The sequence below is a fragment of the Homalodisca vitripennis genome, chromosome 1 (genome assembly GCF_021130785.1).
Source record: "Homalodisca vitripennis isolate AUS2020 chromosome 1, UT_GWSS_2.1, whole genome shotgun sequence".
Lineage (NCBI taxonomy): Eukaryota > Metazoa > Arthropoda > Insecta > Hemiptera > Cicadellidae > Homalodisca > Homalodisca vitripennis.
The window spans coordinates 55077120-55099537 of NC_060207.1; the positions used below are offsets into that span (position 1 = coordinate 55077120).

The 22418-nt window shown below is 33.9% G+C and overlaps 1 long non-coding RNA gene across 1 annotated transcript; it reads right to left on the reverse strand.

The window, feature by feature from the left end:
- Positions 1–1020: 1020 nt before the first annotated feature.
- On the reverse strand, positions 1021–2991 carry LOC124364953. The gene is made up of 3 exons (XR_006922684.1): positions 2908–2991; positions 1498–1697; positions 1021–1351 (listed from the first exon to the last, which is right to left on the reverse strand). It is a non-coding gene; the product is annotated as an uncharacterized LOC124364953 (long non-coding RNA).
- Between the last annotated feature and the right edge of the window lie 19427 nt (positions 2992–22418).

Below are 22418 nucleotides of genomic sequence, written 5' to 3' on the forward strand. Positions count from 1 at the left end.
GTCGAACATGACTCCAGATTCTAGGAGTCAAGTCTGTGACAGTGTCAGATTCCAGATGCTGCATTAAGAAGAAGGTGAACTAGAGTTAAACTTAATATTCACAATATCTAATATATTTAGGAGGAATTGAAGCCTATCATGTTGATTACGGCATGTGTCACTTGCCTACTGTTCTTGTTGTTGATAAGTGATGGGCAACACAGAGCCACAATTCTTGATTTAAAAAAACCTGTGAAGGCAGAGCATTAAATAAAGATGTACATATGATAAATTTATTCTTGTTACTGAATAAGATGCAGGTTGTTTTAATAAAATTTGTTTCTATTAATATAGCTCAAGCAGGAACTCAATACAAATGCAAATTAAAGTCAAAGTGAAGATTAACTAGTTTGGAAAATCAACTGGCACGATAACAAAATGTTTATAGTATATGATATTGTTCTATTGTTTTGATGTTCACAGAAATGTGTAAGGTCATTAACTGCGTAATTTCTCACTCTGTTTAAACTTCCGCGGTTAAAGGGGTTAAGTGAAGGTTGCAAACAAGAATTAGCTGGCCATTATGTCACAAAGGCAGTGAAACAGTGGTGCAGATTGGCCGTATAGTGATGTACAGAGGCCGACATGCCAGCATTGGTTACGGATCTGTAACCTGTGCCAGTATCACTTGCATCGTGCCAACAAAGACGCATTGGTGCAATATCCTTATGGCTAGCACCGCCTAATAACTACGAGAATAGGTTCGATATTGCTAAAGTGTTGCTTTGTCGACAGAAGCAAAAAACCGTAAATTGTTTAATTATGTTCTAAATGTACCATATAAACTGATTTAGCATAAACATTTCTGGTGTCAAATCCCAATTTTGTAGATTTGCTCATTTTCTTCAGTAAAAACTTCACATTCTTTTTGAAGGAATCCTACTTTCTCCAAATATACTCTTGATAACTCTATGGGAAAGTGATTTCTAAAATAAAAAATTATTTTATAGATTATTAATTTCTTTATTCATAACTATTTTTGATACTATGTTGTACTCCTTATTAATGTTATTTATTGTAGCATCAGAAATGTTATTATAATCATAACATATAAGTGGCACTTTACAAATGGAGGCTGTTATGACTGATTTTATAAAATCATCACTGTTCTCTAAAATTCATTGTTATTTGGCACAAATTTCTCCCCAAAATTGTCAGAATTCTAAGGAGGCTCAGGAGGACATAGTTGGCTGGAGTCACTGTAAAGCAGCCACTTTGGCACTTGACGTTAGAACCATTCGACGTCTATATTTAAACAGAATCCCCTACTGACATTGGTATGTACTTTCACAGAGACAAGAGGGCCAAGGATCTGCAATCAAATTTCAGGGATGTCATGGACTTTTATTTTCTAAGAATTGATAACATATTGAGCATAGGTATAAAATAAATTTTACTAGGTTCAAAGTCACATAACTCAAAATATCTGTGAAATTGTTCATATTCTGCATTACTTACCCTTTGTTAATATAATATAAGTAGTATAACAGATTTCTATATTCCCAAAAGCTTTCTTTCTTGAGAGGAACAACTGCTGCCTTGCTCTGCAATCTGCTTATGAGTGGCTGAAGTACTGTTGAAGACTTTCAGCATCATTTTGAAGAGTTTGCCAAATGTAAGTTTGCTCTTGCAGAATGCTGCTGATGTGGTATCACATCCTGTAAAGACTTGGACAGATGAATGCTTGGACTTGGAAGCTTTTATATATATTTACCCACTTAAGAATGAGCTATTACTTACACATTTGAAGGGGAGTACTTCTTTGAGGAAGACTGAATACACATATTTTTTTCAGAAACACTGGCTACAGTAAATAGAAAGAATTTGGCAATACATGGAAATATGAATAAAAAAGTATGAAGAGGGTTTATATCTATAATCATAATCTCTTTTAATTCATCAACCAAAAATGGAGCTATGCGGCCTCAGGTAGTTCCAGCGATTCTGGTGGTTCCTTTATTTCACCTACAGAAAATACAGGTGACTAACCCTAGCCATAACTTACTTATTCCTGAATCAGCCAAAATGTAAAGCTTACCATAAAATAATCGAACATGATTAAAAATCCATGTCATTACATAAACATTTTAATTCTGAGACACAGCTAATCATAATGATGGTTTATTCTTCTTGTTTGAATAGTCACCTCTTGTGAACTATTCAGCACAGATAGGTACTATTCTCACCAATCTGTCAATAACACAATAGCTTTGCCTTTTACTCGGCTTGTAAATAGTCATATGTCTCAAGGTGAGTATCCTGACATCGAAAAAATTATACCCACCAAAACAGGTATAACAGAAAGGTAAAACAGACCAACTATGCTACTAATGGCTAATAGTTATTATTCATGTTCTGTCCAAAATACAGTAAACTATTATTGAAAGTCATATAACTTGAGATGAATGCACTTCTTTAGCTAATATGGATTTAGCGAAGGTAGCACACATAGCTGAGCTGGGTTAGCTGATGTAATAATATTTTTTTTAGTATATGATATTGTTCTATTGTTTTGATGTTCACAGAAATGTGTAAGGTCATTAACTGCGTAATTTCTCACTCTGTTTAAACTTCCGCGGTTAAAGGGGAACAAGAAACATGTTTGGATCACATTCTGCTATCTGAAAGCATTTGAGTCTGATTTCTCATGATACCTTAAAAAAAATGAAAAATAATTTATAGATTATGTTAAATTTCTTAACCTTACATTAAGTGTCCTATATATAACGTAACTGAAGGAGGTGATTTCAAGATGGCTGACTGTGACTAGTAACTTGTTAATTGGTGGTCATTGGAGAGATATTTTAAGTGGTTTGATGATATTTTTAATAAGTTAATTGTACAGAAAATTATTTTATTTTTACATACCTTAGATATTTAGTCATTGGAGTGAAGTATTGTTTTGGTTGAAGGAAAGTATTTAGTGATAAGTAAGGGACAGTCTAAGGTTATCTGCAACTGGTGTTTTAAAACCAGTCCTGCAAATTCTTGTCAAGGTCGAATTCCAAACAAGGAAACATTCTTATTCCAGACAAGCATTCTGAAGCCTATCTTAGCTTAATATGGAATCGCTAGATTGGAAAGAAATAACTAGTTCTCTTACTGATTTCAAAGCTACTATCTTTGGATTGTTATATCCTAAACATTGTTCTACTTTAACTATCCTGCTACAAGTAAATACATTTTAAAGTAAATATTTGTTAGAGAATCTGAAAACCTGACAGTATTCTGTTAGAGTTTATAATGGATATATCTGGGATAAATGACTGTGGAGTATGTGGTAGAAATGCTAGGAGTGCAGCCATATTTTGTACTGGTTCGTATAAGAAATGGATCCATTTTAAATGTGCTGGTTTCGTGAACTCAAAAATAAAAATATTTCAGACAAAGAAATTCAAGTCTGAATATGTGTTTGAAAATTCAAGTCATGCAATGAAAAATATGATGCGAGCTCATTAAACCCTACTTCTGGTAATGAAGGCAATTTCTGTAACCAGTCATTGGCAAAAGAACTAGGCAGTGCCATTCTATGAAAAAATGAAACCTTAAAGTAGGAGTTGTATGAAATGAAAAATCAAAAGTCTGTACTTGAGCTTAAATTGAGGACACAATTCAACAACAAAAAGAAGAGATGGAAATTATGGTAAAGACACATAGCAACAAGGAAAGCCAACTTAATTCAATAATAACCTCTCTTGAGGAAATATTAAAAACTGAAAAACAACTAACAGATGAAATAATAACTGAAGTGGAACAAGAAAGTAACACTGACCTTGTGAATAATATAGACTCTGAGCATTGAAGGTTTTTTTAATTCTAAACACAACACGAAAGTGCAGGACACCCTTAATGCAGCCCCACATAGTGACTTTCAAACAAATATTATCCTTGGGAGCTGAGGTCCTGTAAAGAGGAAATAAAGAACTTGAACCTGTCGTAACAGTACTGGAACAAGACAAAGAAACTTTACAATACAACGTAGCTGATTTACAAGCTCAAAGTTCCAGATGCTTAAACTGTTATCCAGTCTTAAAAAATATTGCAGGTAACAAATGGCAGAAAGTGCCTAAAACCCAATATCATAAGTCAAGCAATGTACAATAGGGTGGAACGAAAAATATAGTTTTTTATTTCGATATATAATAGTGATAAAAAGTTGCCTGTTGCTATTATTTAATCAAATATAAAGTTTAAAGATGATTGGAGTAGGGTAAGAGGTGCCGCAAAGGGTTAGAAATTGTGATTTTTTCATGACATTTATCGAATTTAAATACATTTTTATCTGTAAAAATTATTGTTGTATTTTTCCATTTCTGCATAAGAAAGGCAATATGAATTTGTTATAGGTGAATATGATACACTAGATAACACATGACCACAGTTGGTGACATAGCATGTACGGTTAGAGTGGAAGGGGAGGTGTGATACTGCTTGTCTGTAGGAAGTTGATGGGAGAGGGCTAGAGCTAGAGCCAGTAATTGAAAAAAGGCAATTGCAACCACTGTCAACAATAAAGCTGGAGAGTACAAAGGTTTGTTTTTTTATGGCAGAAAGGATTGTTAAAGAGAAAAAGAGGAACAAATCTTACATGAATACTGTCGTTAAAGAACACATTTCGTTAGTTGAAGAACCTGGTTCTTTATTTCTGGCACATGTTACTCCTTGCCTACGGTACAGGTGAGGGCATCAAAGACAGTATTATTGAGTATATGATTAGTAATCTGTGATTTGAACTTGCACCGTGTAACTTCAATTGGATGTGATGGCACTGCTACAATCACTGGAGCTAATAATGGTGTTATCGCTCTATTAGAAAAAAACATTCATAAGTTTTTGCAGTGGCTAATATGTTTGTTTCATTGCAACGAATTTGTATTGCGCTACCTGTTTTGTGCATTAGAGGGAAAAACAAAAGGATCTAATGAGTTCATGAGCTTCCAGTAGTTACGGACTCACCAATTGAGGACAACCTTCCGGACCTAGAAGTGAAACAAGATCCAAGTACCGATCAAAAGTATGTACTTGAAATGTGTAAATCAATCTCAAGTGGAATCTGCCTCCCTGATCTAGCTATGAAGAAACCAGGAAAGTTAGCACATTAACGATGGCTGACGTTGGCTAGTCGCATTCTCCAGTTGTACTGTCACATTAAGCCCTGTTTTGTAAATGGAGCCAAACACTTATGGAGACTGATTTCGTTTTCACGTTACCTTTCTGTCCAGCACCTCAAAGTAATCGAGCCAGATATTCAAAGAAACGGCTACTATGTTCACCCTGAAAACATGCTGCTCTGCATGTTAAGTGATGAGAGAAAACACATTAGAGAGTTAGGCTTCCGGTGACTTTTGAAGGCAAAGTCAGAACAGAGAATGAGGTACGGAAGTTTGTGATACCTAAACTAAACTTCAAAGCTGAAGATTACATCGACATTATCAATTGGGCTGACTTAACAATCCCAGAACCACCAATGACAAAGCACGTGACTGATGAGGACTTAGCCAAGTACATAAGCGAATCAAGAGAAGATGGCCTGATGCATTCTATTTATTTTCCACGTTTTCCCTGCCATACTCAAGCTGTGGACAGAGTAATCAAGCTTGTAACAGGATCATCAATCTGCGTTTCAAGGAATTGCTCTGAAAGTCATCCCTCTGCCGTCTCGATGAAAGAAATGGATTTGTCAAAGCCAGAATTGCTTCATACAAGATGATACCAAAATTTGAAACAAAGAGACACTTTACCTAAAATGTATAATTGAGAACATTGAATATTGATTTAGCTTTGTTACAGTGTTTCATTAGTCTATTATTTGTATTATATAGATATAAGCGTGTTTAATGAATAGAATGCGACTTTATTGCATAGGTTAATCCTTTTTCTACTCTTTCATTTGGTTTAATACTATCACTGTACTATAAAAAGAAATGGAGAAATTCTTTTATGAATGTTAGGCAAAGACAAATCATCACAATAATATATCTATCAATATCTTACTACAGTAAAGCCAAAACAGTAAAATCTTTAAAAAAAACCTTTGTTTTTTCAAGTTTTAATACATACTAAGTGGGCCTATAAAAGGATGATGGCAACAAATTAAATTTAAGGTTTACTTTTAATTAAATTTATATAATAAACTTAAAATACCATCAAAAAATAAATAAATAAAATTTAAGAAAATTTGAAAATTTATAAAAAAAAAAATTTCTAGGCTTTTGCGGCACCTCAAGATGTGTTTCTAGCAAAATAAGACTTTGAAGAATTACTTTTCACATAAAAAGACAAATTAATTTCACTATTAGAATGTGACAAACAGAAAACTATTTTTTGCACTGTACCAACGTTCCACCCTAATGTACAAATAATAGACAAGGTAATAAGAGAACCTGATCTCATCTCTGAGAATTGTTACAAGCTGTTGCAAAATGACTCTGTACCTGACGACTCTGAAATAGAGGATCTTATTGTTAAACCTACTACCCCACTTAACTCTAAATTGAGACAAGCTTCCAACTTAGGGAAGCAAAAAACTAAAAAAATCACTGAACAAAAGGAAAAAACAGTCTTTAGTGATAAAAGGACATACACTAAAAAAACCAAAATGCTCATATGCGCTGACAGTCATGGTCATGACTTAGCTTTTCATTTGAGCAAATGTCAAAATTCATTTAAAGCAGTCGGTTTTGTGAGGCCTGGAGGTTAAGCTGGGCAAGTATTAAACTTCAAAAACATTGACGGAGAAGACCTGGGTTCTGAGGATGTTCTTGTTATTGTATGTGGGTCTAACAACATAGCTCATAATGAAGCTGAGAATTCAATAACTTTGATCAATAATACTTGAAATAAATATAATAAAAAAAAACAGTCTTAATTGATTTTCTTATTAAATATGACTTAATAGATTGGTCATGCATACATCAGGATATTAGATCATCTAACGAATCACTAGAGGCTTTGAGTAAAAAATGTTCTAATGTGTCTTTGGTGAAAATTACTACAGCTAACACACTTATACTCTTAGCACGGTTTAAATTTAAATTACAAGGGGGAAACAATGGCTTACTAGAAGTATTTACACAATACTACATTAAAGCACTGAGCCTCAAGTCCTGTTGACCAGACGTGCAACACAACACCTTGGTGATAGAATTAACTTCAATACAAAATGAAGATAAAGGTTATGTAGAGCATCCGCTACTGCACAATGTTTCTGACTCCACAGAGATGCCCTGCATCACTGTCCTTACTCCAAGCTCAGAGTCATTGGCAGGTGTAGTGGTGAAACAAAAATCTCAGAGAGAATTTTCCAGTGTTGATATTGATGGTGAATCCAATTCTTTAAACCCGGAGATTTAGATCCCTTTGATCCAGAAGTGACTCAACAGGTTAGTTTTGTAGCTGTTGATAATGTAGCTCCAGCCAGTACAAACACAATTAGAGATCAAATTCAACACAATCTACCTAGCTTACCTAGTAACATTACAAATTACAAGCCTAATTTTAAACTATTATTTGGAATGTTTGCTATATTTCCAACAAGCTTCCTTTTAATGACATTATAAATAACCAATGCAGGACTGAAGTAATTTGTATTACGGAACACTGGTTATCCTCATCGGACATGAAGAACTTGGTGTTAATATGTAAGTGCTGATTTCTTTGCCACGGAGAAACGTTCTTACAATGGAGTTTTTTGTATGTTAAAAGTGGTACTGAAATTTGACAACTGTCAAATTTGGCAAATTATCTCGTTTCTCAGAAGAACCTACTTGTGAGTTAGCAGGGATTGTCTTGCCTACTTTCAACACAATAGTGGTAGCTTTTTATAGATCTCCAGCAAGTAACTTTTGTCATTTTTAGGATAAACTCCATGATATTTTATCCTTTCTGAATGAATGAACCTAATTACTGCTGGTGATTTTAATGTAAACTTTCTCAGTAACCATGTGGAAACCAGAGAACTCCTCAACTTGATCAATAGCTTTGAACTTAATATTACTGTCTCAGAAGTAACTAGACCTTGGAACTATTGCAACCATGGGTAGCTGTATTGACAATCTACTGACTACTGTTCACCCAGACAGAGTACACTCTTCAGTAATTCACACGGGTATTTCCGATCATCTAGCCATCCTCTTCGAAGCGTTTTTGGAGTATAAAATACCACAGACTGTCTCAGAAAAGTCAATAGTTAGACCCATTTGTTATTTTAATCACAAACCTCAAAAAGTGCAGTTATCAAATTCAGCAATAGTTTTTTTAGTCTGATTGGGAAGTAAGCCATACAGGATGCCCCCTCAAGGCTCAATACTTGGCCCTTTAATGTTTCTTGTGTTTTTAGCCGACTTACCTAAAAGTATTAATGCTGATAACATAAGAACCATTCAATGTGCTGATGACACATCAGTGATTGCCAGGGAGAGGGATTCTCAATTGCTGAACACCAAAATTACAAATTTGGGTGAAACAACCTTAGTAAGTTTTAATACAATATTCTTAATACAAAAAAGAGCTGTAAGAATTATTAATAAAAAACCCACTGATCCTTGCAGGAAGCTTTTTCAGGATTAAAAAATCATGACTTTATAGAGTTTATAATTGTGAGTCATGTAAATATTACACAAAACATAAAAATAATTTTTCTTTGATACAAACACCAATAAACATAATACCAGATATAATTTTATACAGATAAAACAACATAGCTCTTCCAAATTTGAAAAATCCATAAATTGTATAATTTGTAAAATTTAATAATAAAAAAAATATTGAAATGCAACAAAGAATTAATGTCCAGCAAAAGGTTTTTAAAGGAAATAAAAATAGTTAATGAAAGTATACTATTCAGTAAATGCATTTTTTATGACTCTTTCATATAAAATAGGGTTTTTTAATATTTTAAATTGTAATAATAGTTTTAGATTATGATAGTTTATAATCAACAATGTTTCAAATTTCTTACTGAATCTTTATATTAAGAACTGGTTAATTTTGTATTATTTAAACAAATTTTTAGTAATGACCTTATTAATTTATATTGAACTCTATGACACTATATACACTATGTATTGCCTGAGAAATAAAAATCTATTGTCTATTTGGTACCTCCCTTTTTTGTATCATATCTTAAACCTTATACATTGGAATGACGTATACAGTTTAAAATCTTATATAAATTGTAAGTTAAAGCTATTTCTGGATCTGTTTATGTGGGCACTAAACTGTTCTATGCCTCTTAAGGCTCAAAAACTTAAAATTATGAATGTTAATGTTTCCTGGTATCATGATGGCCTTGCTAAAATAAAATCTGGATTAGATAAGCTACATTATATAACTAAAAACACCAACTCTGAGAGTAACACTGAATTCAAAATTAGGTACAATAAACTTAAAATAGTGTATAAGAATGTAACTCGAAAGGCTAAACTTAACTTAAATAATGGTGTAATTGACAAAGCTGTAAATAAGAGCAAAGCTACTTGGGGTTTAATAAATCAAGCAGCCAGACCTAATAGTAAATCAGTAAATTCTTCTGTGACACTGGAACCCGATAGTTTTAATGAATATTTTGTTTGTTCAGTTGAAGATACGTATAATAATATCCACGGTACTAATAATATATATTTTCTTTTTATCTTAACAGGTTTTCCAACCTGATCCTCCTGTCTGTTGACTTTAATTTTATTGAGTTTAAAGTCGAAGATGTCTATGCAGCTATGATTACTTTAAATAACAGTACATACTTACACTGTTTTGGTGTCAATGCTCCAATCTTGAAATTATGTGCTGGCTATATTTGTGAAGTGTTAACTTACGGTACCTATTTAATGTATTAAGTCTGGCATTTTCCCTGATGTATTGAAATTTAATAAAGTTATTCCTGTACACTAGAAGGGACCTAGAGATCAAATCTGTAACTATAGATCAATATTGATAATTCTAGTTGTGTCAAAGGTTTTGTAACGTTTAGTTCACAAGTAGATAGTTTATTATCTGGACTTTAATGAGTTAATTAATAAGTGTTAGTTTGGCTTTCGGGCCAAACGGAGTACTACTGATGCAGTTCAGTCTTTTGTAAATGATTGTTTTGAGGGTTTAGAACTGAAGAATGCTGTTAATTGTAGATCATATGACCTTTCCAAGGCCATTGGCATGGTCGGCCATAGGATCCTAATAAGTAAGTTGAGCTATTCTGATTTCAGTTAACTTGCTGTAAATTTCTTCAAGTCATACCTTTCCAATAGGAGTCAATATGTTTATTTAAATGTTTCTATTTCTGAAACTCACACTGTTAATTATGGAGTTCCACAAGGCTCCATTTTAGGTCCAACTCTATATATTACATATATAAATGATTTACCTTCTAATCTAAGAGCGGTGTAAGCACATATTTATTTGCTGATGACCTGGGGATCATAGTCAGCTCTAAATCAGACATTGAATGTAAAAGTACTGTTGGTTCTAAGACCTTGATTATAAACAATTGGTGTGCAGCTAACAACAATTATGTGTTAATAACGAGAAATTCAGGATATACAAATAACACTAGCTTAGTGGCCCAGTGAAATGATTTCATCTCAAGTTTCTTGGAGTATACAAAATTCAATCTAATCTTAAATGGCAAGCTCACATAGATTATGCTGCTTCTAAGATTGCTCGGGCATTCTCTTAATTACATCTCTAAAGAGTGTTATTTCCTTGGACCTTCTGCTGCATATGTACTATGCTTATGTCCACAGTTTTCTAACCTATGGGATTGTTTTGTGGGGTTACTCACAAGCTGCAAGCAAGCTATTCATTCTACAAAAAAGACAGTTTGGCTGCTATATAATGTTCCTAACCGTGAACACTGTAAACCTCTTTTACTAAAACTTAATATTTTAACACTGCCTTCTATTTATGTATTATAATGTGCTCTTGCAAGTAAAGGATGATTTGAAAAACCTCTCTAACTAAAGTAATAGTCATAGTTACTACACAGTAACAGAAATAATCTAATATTAACAAAATGTAATTTTTCAAGTAACCAATCCAGTTTAAAATATCTAAGCTAAGGAATTAAGCTGTACAATGAATTGCCTTCAGATATAAAATAATTAAGTAGAACTAATTTTAAGAACTGTGAAAAAAACGTATTACAGTGGAACTTGGATAATTCGAATCTCAAGGGACCAATAATAAAATTCGAACTATCCAAAAATTCGAATTAAAAAAAGTTAAGAATTAAAGGCTTAAAATAATGACACTTCACATCTTTGCTGAAAACCTTTATTGAAAATAACAATGTGTGGTTGTAAATTTTGGTTTTCTGTGCAATTCTACTAAGCAAAGTATGGTAAAACAATGCAAAATTGAACCATGAATTATCTAAAAAAATACACACAATTACAGTATATGTTTATCAATAAAAGAAAATAAGTTGAATGGTGATAAGGAACATTATACAGTACAATATTATTTTTTCGAAAGAAGTCGGAAATCTTTACTTGTTTTCTAAAGTTAAGTCTTTCAAAGATTCTGCCATATTCAATTATTGAAAATAGACTCATTTACGTCATTTTTACTTTAAAAAAAGTGCTCAGTTCCATGATGTGATGTGGTGCTCCGGCCCGCACTCGGAACGTTTATTTCCACCCCAACTGATGAGTCGCCTTCTTCGTCACCCGAATGCCATGTCGCCATCATGTTTGTTGTTGAGCACTTCAGCGATGATCTCCGCGTCTGTTATCTCACCACATACTGCAACATCTTCATCCACGTTGACAAAATCTTCAAAACGAGATGGCAGGGTCACTAATGACGTCCTCCCAGCCGTCAACTGAAGGTACCGCTTCCGCTATAATGTTCGTTGGCTTTTTCAGCGTCGTCCTCCTTTTTTACAAAACCAGCTTTTTTTAAAGCAATGTTTGATCGTTTCGGGCGCTACTTTGTCCAAGCTTTCTTGCACATGCGAGAGGCTTGAAGAATGTCTAACTTGATTTTTTATGGCGTCACAATCTTCAGTCAGTATGTACTCAACCAATAAACGTCTGTAAAACGGTTTTAGATTTTTTATGATCCCCTGGTCCATAGGGCTGGACAACCGAAGTCCATATTGGCAGGGAAAAATCACTTTAACATTTTCCATTACTGGAATAGTGTTGTGCGCAGTACAGTTGTCTATAAACAAGATAACTTTTCGTTTTTCTTTTATGAACTTTTTGTCTAAGTTCAACAACCATTTCTCAAAAAGGTGACGGGTCATCCCAGCTCTTGCGCTGTTCACATACTCCACAGGTTTTGATTTGACGTTCCTTCAAACAACGGGGACTAGCCGACTTGCAATCATTAGTAAAGGCAGCTTTTCTGATCCATCCATGTTTGCACCAACCAGGAGAGTAATTCTCTTTACTCAGTTTTTCCTCCGTGTGCATTTTTTTCTTTAAATGCGAGTGTTTTGTCAGGGGTGCATTAAAAACAAAGTCCTGTTTCATCAACATATGAAGATGTCCCTTTCGTCATGATCCTGAAGCATCTCCTCCAAATCTGTTTTCCATTGGTTGGCTTCTTGTTGATTAACGCTTCCACTTTCACCACCACAAAATTTTGTTGCGATCTTTGAAGCCGTCAAGCCACCCTAAACTAGCCTTAAAATCTTGTTTCCCCAATTCAGTAGCAAATTGTTCAGCTTTGTTTCTTACGAGAGGACCACTCACTGGAATCTTGTGATCCCTAGTTTGTTTTTGAACCACTTTAAAACAAACACAATTGTCCAAATCTGGATTTTCTGGCTCCCTTTAACCTTTTCCGGTCTTTAATGTTCTCACTTTCACTCCCGAGAATTTTTTATTTATTGACGTGACAACGTCTTAAATTAGGTTTGCGGCTCGGAGTCACTCATGAAAAAGTGTAACGCCCGGTAAACGTTACGATGCCCGTCCAGTGGGTCCGCCCGCACGGGATAAAGCAGATAACTGTGGGTGCGCCGCACGGGATAAAGCAGATAACTATGTTTTATTCGTGAAAATGTGGAGTGCTTAGATTCGTCATTTACAACAACTACAACAATAAAGGTAAATAATTGTACACTGATATTTCATTATCGTAAACTATGATTGATTGATTAATTGTTAGATTGACACAAAAGTTGAGAAACTGAGTTTATAGGTTATGTCATACTATTGACAAATGTTGATAGTGTTAAGTAAATTATTAGTTTAAATCACTCTGCCAATCAAATCGTAATTCCAGTCGATGAGAAGAAACAGCGCGTATTGCTGGTCGAACATTTAAAATAACAAATTTAATAACCTCTAACCTGTCATAACAGTGCGACCAAACAAACGAACTAAACCGACCAATCACCACGCGCGGAGTTAGAATTTAACTGTGTTTAGCAAGAATTTCAAATTCCAATTTTTAGTAAATGTTTTATTCAACTTTACCATTTACAATAACAAATTTTAATTAATTTCAAATTATGTACAATGTTTTAGTAAACAAAATATATTTCTATAGTTAAAATTTGTGCATTTCTTATTTTCATTCAATTCCTTGTTCCTATTGTGCAATTTAATAATATTCATATCAATAAATATTTCTACCGAGAAAAAGACGTTGTCACGTAAAATCTTCGCCGTAAAACCGACTTTACAGGCAACCATAATTTTTTTTTAAGTAGGTTGATTGCTGCTATTTTCTGAGCCAAAGACAGTTTTGTATGTTCGAGGATTACGAGGCGACGACATGGGAGTGGAGTGGTCTTGCAGGCAGCGCAGCTTGTGTCAATCGTGATGAGTCACGTCTACAAAACAATAGAGGCGCAGAAGCATAGGGCCGAGCCGGCCGGCCGGGCGGGAGTGTGGCTAGATCTGTGTCCAATGCCCCCTTGAAGCAAGTGCCTTGTGATTAGAAAGAGTGCAGCGTCTTTTCCCCCCCCGCGAATCTTTCCACTTTTAAATCGGCATCGGGTTCGAATAAAAAGTTCGAATTATCCAAAATAAACTTCGAATTAACCAACGATATTTTTGCATTATTTATATAGAAAATGCTAGGGCCAATATAAATATTCGAAATTAAAGAAGATTTCGAATTATAGAAGTTCGAATTAGCCAGGTTCCACTGTACTTAAATCTTGCCTGTACAGTGTTAATGATTTTTATACTATATTAAGAGATAATGTGGAATGGGCTATTTTAGTCTACTAGTTATTTAGTTGTTATATGCATGTACATTACATATTGACAATAAATGATTTGATAAAATATACTTATTAAAATATGAAAAAATTAATTTTTTGAAGATGAATATATTATCAGACTCCAATAGAAAACTCCAATAGAACTGACAGGTCAATTTCAAACTTTGAAACCACGGCGGATTCAGTGGAGGAGCCATGGCCCTCTCCGTAATTTAAAAAGTATAAAAAATTGTAACTATAAAAAATAAAATTAACTTAATGAAGTAATCTTGGGGTATGATTAAATTTCTTTCTAAACTTTTATTTTGTTATATATAAATGCAAAATCACCCATTACAGTAAAAGAGAATAGTAACATAAAGCTCCCTCAGAAAATCTGTGCTGGATCCCCTCTAGCTTTGAAACAATTCAGCTGATAATTTTTCTCAGTATTACAGTGTTTATTTCCAAACTTGACCTTGACAGCCAGTTCTATTTAAATTTACTATACCATACTAACAATAATTAGAATAGAAAATATAAATAATTTAATCACAGTTTATGAGATTTTTATGTGTGTAAATAATGATTTTTAAACTGAACATCTCAGGACTAAAACTATGGAAGTAGGTAATGTGGTTTTAGCAAGAAGATGGCTGCTAGCTGAACCTTTATAAACAACTGCCACAGATTCAAGGAGGATGTCATATGATACAATATGCTTGCAGCATAGTGAATGCAGCTTTATCTGCTTGAGTTGTTGCACATATGGAGTTGTTTAATACTGACATTGGAACATCATAAGCTGATAATGATCTCTAAAGTGTGATTGAATTATACCATAAATGTTACATACTCATTCAACTAGCAGCTGTTTATTTTTTACCCATAAACTTACCCATAATCAATCCAATTTTAAGAGAAAGTCTCAGTAGTGATGTGTTTATCCCCTTTTAAGTTTGTTTTATTTTTAAACTTCACAAAATGTTGCAGTGGATAGTTGTTGTGGTATGGTGAGCAGTCTACTATGGCACACAAGCATATGTAAAATATTAAAATTATCATAATTTTTACAAGGTAAAAGAGTCAAATTGACTGGTTTATTAAATATTCTATTAAATCAGTTTGACAATTCACTTTCTCGCTTCACCTTTTCATCAACCTTCACTCTCCCCTGGAACTTCAGATGTTGCATCAGGAGTACTGGGAAAATCATCTTTATTTCAGTTTATTGCTCATAATCCGTATACCAAAACAATGAAGTCAAGCTCTGCACCATCTTAATTAATTTGACTTGTACCAAAGCAAATCGCTAAAGACAGACACGTTTGTTGGCACAGTAGGGCTACAACCACATTCCACAGCCAATCTGAATCACTAGTGACATTGTAGGCAGTGCCGCATTTCCCTATAGGCCCACTAGGCCCAGGCCTAGGGCGCAAAATTTTAGGGGGCGCATAAATTTTATAGTACACAAAAGAAAAAAGTTGCGGCGGCGGGTGGTGTTGGCGCTCGGCGGGGCGGGTGGCCAAGGACAACTAGGTCCGGGGTGCGACGTTGACTCATTCATTGGTTCTATATATATATATATATATATATATATATATATATATATATATATATATATATATATATATATATATATATATATATATATATATATATATATACTATTGTAATTATCTTTCATCAAAATTACGTAATTAAGAAATTTACTGGATTTCTACGTCAGTGTAATCAGAGTCCTCTGGGGGGGGGGGGGGGGCGCTCTTTGGTCTGTAGGCCTAGGGGCGCCAAATTTGTAAATGCGGCCCTGATTGTAGGTTATGATTTAACGACTTCACACTAGTAATTAAGTAAACAGGACATGCACTTTATCACAGTAGCCAAAACATTAACATTTCTATTAACAACTTCACTATTTCAAAACTGACAAGAAAATCATTTGTGCTACTTGTCAAAACCTTTGCCAGAACGGTAGTAACATATTCTAGACAGACAGTTAATTTCATAACAGTGTTTAATAATTCCTTAATGATATTTAAACCAAACCACATAATCTTTCTGGTTTCAGCATAAGTTATACTGTCTTAGTACACTAACAGTTCTATTTTGTTTCACATGTATTAATATTCCAATTGCATTTATCCATTCTAAAAATAATTCAAAGTTTATAATTTTTTTAGTTTACTTGTTTTTTTAAACAATTTTTCATACAAAAAAGTACAATAAAATTGTAATTATTTGAAGTTTATTTTTGACAATAGAGGGTTTGTGTAGCTAACAATTTTTTCAAACATTTGCCATCATAAGGTGTAAAAAAGCCTGTAACAACACTATGTTATTACTTTTTTTGATACTTATACTGTACAATCTGATCTTTTCATGAGGTGGAAAATTTAACTAACTCATAGACTACAATAGAGTAAAATGAATAAATCATACTAATGTGTTATACACCGGATGGATTAAGGTACCATTTGGGGGGGAAGAGTGGCTTGATGTACCGGGGAAGGGTTTAGAAAGTATATGTCGAACAGGGAATTGGAGAGACTTCCCCAGGAAAACTTTGAAATTTATATTTCAAAACAGAGGGTTTTAAAGACTTTAAACTATGATTTCAGAAAATGTATTAGTTTATTTTTGCTGCTTCAATGTATAGCCTATACATGTATTTATTAATAAATTAAACCTTTATCCTTATTAAATTATTACTTTACCGAGATGTAGCTTGCTGACATTATATAAGATCAACCAAACTATACATTAAAAGAAAGTTGTTCAAAGTGTGACAGCTGCATGAGTAGGCTTAATAGGAACACAACATGTAGTAACATTCTTATCTACTGTTTATCATTCCAAAAGTTTTTGGGTAAGGGAAAATATATCTATGTTTACCCATCTACCAACATAGATATATTATATCTCAAAATTTGTTTGTATATATTTCAATATCTCTGTTGTATGTACTCCAATGTACATAAGAAATCATTTTTAAATGGTTGAAATCACTAACTCTATAACTATTTCAAAAGCCTGAGATGTGGAAGGCCCAATTAAGAGAGAAGACGTATAGGCTTAAGTCACTACACAGGGTAGCCACACGACTAACATAATTACACATAGTTGGCTCCTTCAAAAAAGTTCTAAATTTTACATAAAAAACTTACAGTGAAATAAAATACAAGCGTAATGTGTTGTTATTGATTCACAAAAACAAGTACATTCGTTATTTAAAGATTTCCATATTTAATAAATATGACAGTATTATACAATAAAGTAAAAGAAAACAAAAGCCCATCATTTTTTTATAAAAACAGCATTCATGGCCATTATTAACTAAATTTCTTATTTTATATGGGTTATACAGTGTGATTCTGAAACTCAGATATGGATTAGACCTATCACAGACTAAAGATCATGGATCAAAGAATAAGTTTGCAGCTAACAATAATACATTACACAAAAGGCTTGTAAAATAAACTGTGACATAAAGTGAAGCTGGAAAAGAAACTTTGTTCAACTTAATCTTAGAATTAATTGAACCTCAAAGACAAAATAAACGGGTATGAAAAGTAAAACTACTGCTTATGTAATCAAAACAACACTCCTATTACATAACTCTGTAGTCTGTACAGTTGTAATGTATTTTTGAAGAAGTTGAATGGGAGGGAGGAAACGCTCTGTCACTTGTAGGGTTGCCAACAGCTTTTTCAGAGCCAAATAGGCCCTTTACTGGCTTAGTGTCATGTTGGCGCTACCAGGATAAATAAGTCAACTTTCAGATTGAAGAACATTATTACATAACGTAAAGATGCAGACTCTTAAGACTATAAGGAATCATTTCTTTTGCATTTACAGAATTTGCTGTTAATTTAATTATTATTAAACAAAACTATGTTTCAAAAACTCTATTATTTGGTAGTTCATGATTTCAGACAAAACATTGACAGTAAATCATTCTTGATAACTTTGCACTTGAATCAAATTGAGATATGTATCAGCATGAGCCCAAGCATTGATATTGTGAGAATTAAATATACCACCTTACGTAAAATATAATTTGTTAAAAAATAAAGCATTTTCTAAACTTTATTGAAAGACAATTGAGAAAATTCTACTCTCCGTGGGTAATCCTGCTTGTGGTATACACAGAAATTTTGAAAGTGATACGGTTACAGACCATGATCACTACTACCACTCTTCATACAAATGAAACATTCATGCCATTTCACTAGCCTCGGAGTAAATGCTAAGTCTAGGGTTATTTTCAAACATATGCAGAAATTATCTCTACAGAAACTTTTTTTAAAATTATTATACTTGAATTTGATACCAACGCAAATTTAGTGTAAACAAAAAAAAATACATTCCAAATACTTTGTTAGCTGTTATTAGTTTGATTGTCAAACTGTTGTGTTATTGTGAAGAAGCAGAACATATATGATGGGACTAAACTTCCAATACGTTAGTTATTTGTTTTGAAACTAAAAATACTATTAGATTTGTTAGAAGATTTCTACAAAAAGGTATTGTTGTATCCGTTATGTAACAATAATATAGCCTATATATTAAATATTTACTTTGAATATTTACAAATTTTCTCCTCCTCCTTTTTAAAATTGTATTGGCAAATTTGACCAAACTTTGTTTAATAGTAAATCCTATCTATGTAAAGAAACTATCAAAGTTTGGTTTGAAGTCGGTTGATTGGTTTTAAGACTATGATTTCTTTATTAAGAAACAGATGGAAAGACTATAAAAGCAACATTTAATATACAATTTTTTTCAGCTCCTTTTCGAACAATAATGTCTTGTTTTGAAGAGAGAGTTCTGAAACACCCATTATAAGGGCCATTTTCAAATTGAGAGCAAGTATTATGTAGTAAAAAATAAAAAAATAAGTGAACTAAAACTGTTTTAAAACACACCGGCAGTGTTCCTTAGTCATAGTGGTAACAGCTCCTGGAGTTGCAGAGCTTAATGTATACAGTTTATAATTATTTTCATATTTGAAGTTGAAGACGTCTGAAATTAAGTCCCCTCACTGACAGCATTGTAGACATTTATTTTATGGTTTAATTACAAAGTTAAACCTCCAAATGTGTATTATTTTATTAGTCACCATCATTAATAAGATGAACATGCAAGGAAAACTTCATAATTTGTAAGAATTAAAGGTATTTTATTTGAAAACGTATACTCAAACGGGAAAAATAAAAATAAAACCAGAAAGATTTGAAAAAATAATAAAATAAAATATAGGCCTAAGCAATAATAAAAATTACGTAACTTTGTTTATTAGATATGTTGTATCATCAAAATGAAAAACACGATTCTTTGTCTCCATTATTTACGTTTCAATGTGCAAAAAAGTAATCGTCTGTGAAGAGACAAGTGTCGGCGAGGAGACCATTGCCATATGCGAAAAGATGAAAATCGTCAACAATCACTGACAATATGATGGCTTTCTTCAATCTAAATTACAGTTTATAAATAAAAGTATACTAACAGCTGTTCCTAATCGTGTGTTAACTTTTCGTGCATTATTATAAAAATATAACAATGTATATAACAGTGTGGTATTGACAAAATGTGTGTCCACACTGAGCGGCGCGACCAACAAGAGTGACGGACGCTGCTGTCGGCGGCGAAACTTGTGTCCACACTGAGCGGCGCGACCAACAACAGCGACGGACGCTGCTGTCGGCGGCGGCGAAACGTGTGTCCACACTGAGCGGTGCGACCAACAAGAGTGACGGACGCTGCTGTCGGCGGCGAAATGTGTGTTCACACTGTGCGGTGCGACCAACAACAGCGACGGACGCTGCTGACGGCGGCGAATCGTGTGTCTACAATGAGCGGCGAGTCAACACGGTGCATCATGAGCTCCATATTACTTTTAATATACGGAAGCTTTGTGGAGCCGCAAACTCATATCCTGGATCCAGGTCTACCCAACTTCGAACCGGAAGGAAACCCTTCAGATTGTTGCATCCATAGAAAAGAAAATCCAAACCCAGACCTCTCACTAATACTAATAATCCTTAGGATAGGTCAGCTGAATTCACCAGAGAGATGTAATGCAGTGGCTTAGCTACCTTGGGTGGCACCCGGTGCGGAAGTTGGTGGTGTTACCCTATCGAAAGTAAAAAGCAATAATTTTTATATGATAAAGGTCATGGATATAATATATTTTTTTTCTCTTTTATTATCTATCACTATAGAATAATACATGTTTAACAATTCACGCCAACCAAAAACAACACACTTCACGAAACAAATGAGAAATGTTGCACCTGAAATGTCAAAGATCGCGAGTATGGGACGGGGAATCCCCCACGACAGCGTCAAGCTATTTTGCGGGAATCCCCGAATTATTCATATAGCTGAGCTAGTGCTAGTGGAGAAATCCCCGAAAACGGAATTTTTGTGCTAGGGTTTTTTTTTAATTCTTCTTAAAGATGAGAGACCGGGTAAGTGTCACCCCCAAAAAGGTGACACCCGATGCGGCCCGCCTCCGCCGCCCCCCTTTGCTACGCCACTTTTTTACCTGCTTATAATAAAATAAGTACTCAAAGTTTTGACTCCAAATTAAAGTACACTAAGAGGATTTTTAAAAATTTGTAATTCTTACCATATTAAGACCACACAGTCATGACACAGTACACTTCATTCAGTCTTATATAGCCAGTCATTCGTGACGTTTAATATAAAGTGCAACGAAATATACTAACAAATACAACTAAAATAAACAAATATTTATTGAAACTCCTTAATGGTAAATAATTGTTATGTTTAATTTATACCTTCGTACTTTTTAATATCAGTTAAAAAACAAAATCTTTAAATTTAATAATATAATTAAAGCTGGCACTTCTATAAATCTAAAATAGTTTATTTTAAATAAGATTTGTTTTTACTTGTACTTTGTACCTGAGGCTAGTATACCGAGATTGTTAGCTCTGTGACATAGAATATCCATACATCAAGGGCTCTCAGAGATCAGTTCTTGGTCTATGTAATTTAACTTAGAACATTGACTCCAGATGGAAAGATTACAAAAAACACAATCCTATAACAAAGACAGCGTTAGAAATGAAAACCTAAATTGAGTGAAGTGTGTGTACGCTGTAGCATATTTTTCAAACACGAATCTTCAGACAAATATGAAAAAATTTAGGTACTGTATATTACATTAATATTTTACTTTGACAAAAACAAAAATGAGTCCGACATTTGTTGTGTATGTAATGCGTAGTGTTTTTAAGCAATAAAATATAATTATTTATTATTATCAATACCTCATCATCAAATAAACTTCACTTCTGAATTTTTCATCCTCTTAATCTCTATGCTCACTTTTCACTTTACACCCATGGCTTCTACCCATTTGGAGTTTCATTCTTCATATCGTATTGACAGAGCATAGATACATAATTACTCCTGCAGCTGACAGTTGTGGAAGTCTCATTTTAATTCCACACTTTATTTGTGTAAATTAATACAAATGCTTACAATTTTTCAATTAGAGATAGGTAATACGTTTTATGCTATTTGTGAAAAGTGTTTTTTTTTTTTGAAAAAATTCAGAATCATAGATTAACGCTTTTAACCAACACGGCTATCAAATGTTCAACAGAATAGTACAAAGTAACTGAAGGACCATTGATCAGTATCTCCTCTTTGGTCGCTCTCAAAGGGCGAGTTCAGTAATAGCCGCAATAAGGTAAACAGAGGTATGTATGAGGTGGAAGCGCTCTGGGAGGTTGCTAAATTTAGAGTGCACGAGGAGGGAGAGGCGTCGGTCGTCACGTGAGGGATCCCGTGATATTCCCGACGCGACGCTACGACCACATGATTAGTTACGTAACTGGCCGCAGCGCTAGTAACGCGCTATCCTATGTTAGAAATTTTGGCGCCAAGAGCCGTCTGTGTTAGTACCTCCGCATTCATGTGACTCAACGAATCATATGGTCGGCAACATTACGTAAAGTGGAATGATGCAAACCGCACCAGGTTTGGATCAGAACACTGTGCACCTATTATGACATGACGTTTGCACGTGAATTGCGTGTTTTATAGATTTAATTTCCATATTTAGAACTTAGGTTTTATGAACATCCTTTAGATATGTAAGTAAAAATAGGAGGGGTAATAGTTCCCAGTTTTCTTAGGACAGAAATGAGCACGAGCAGTCAGCTGTTGGGTCACAATAATAACT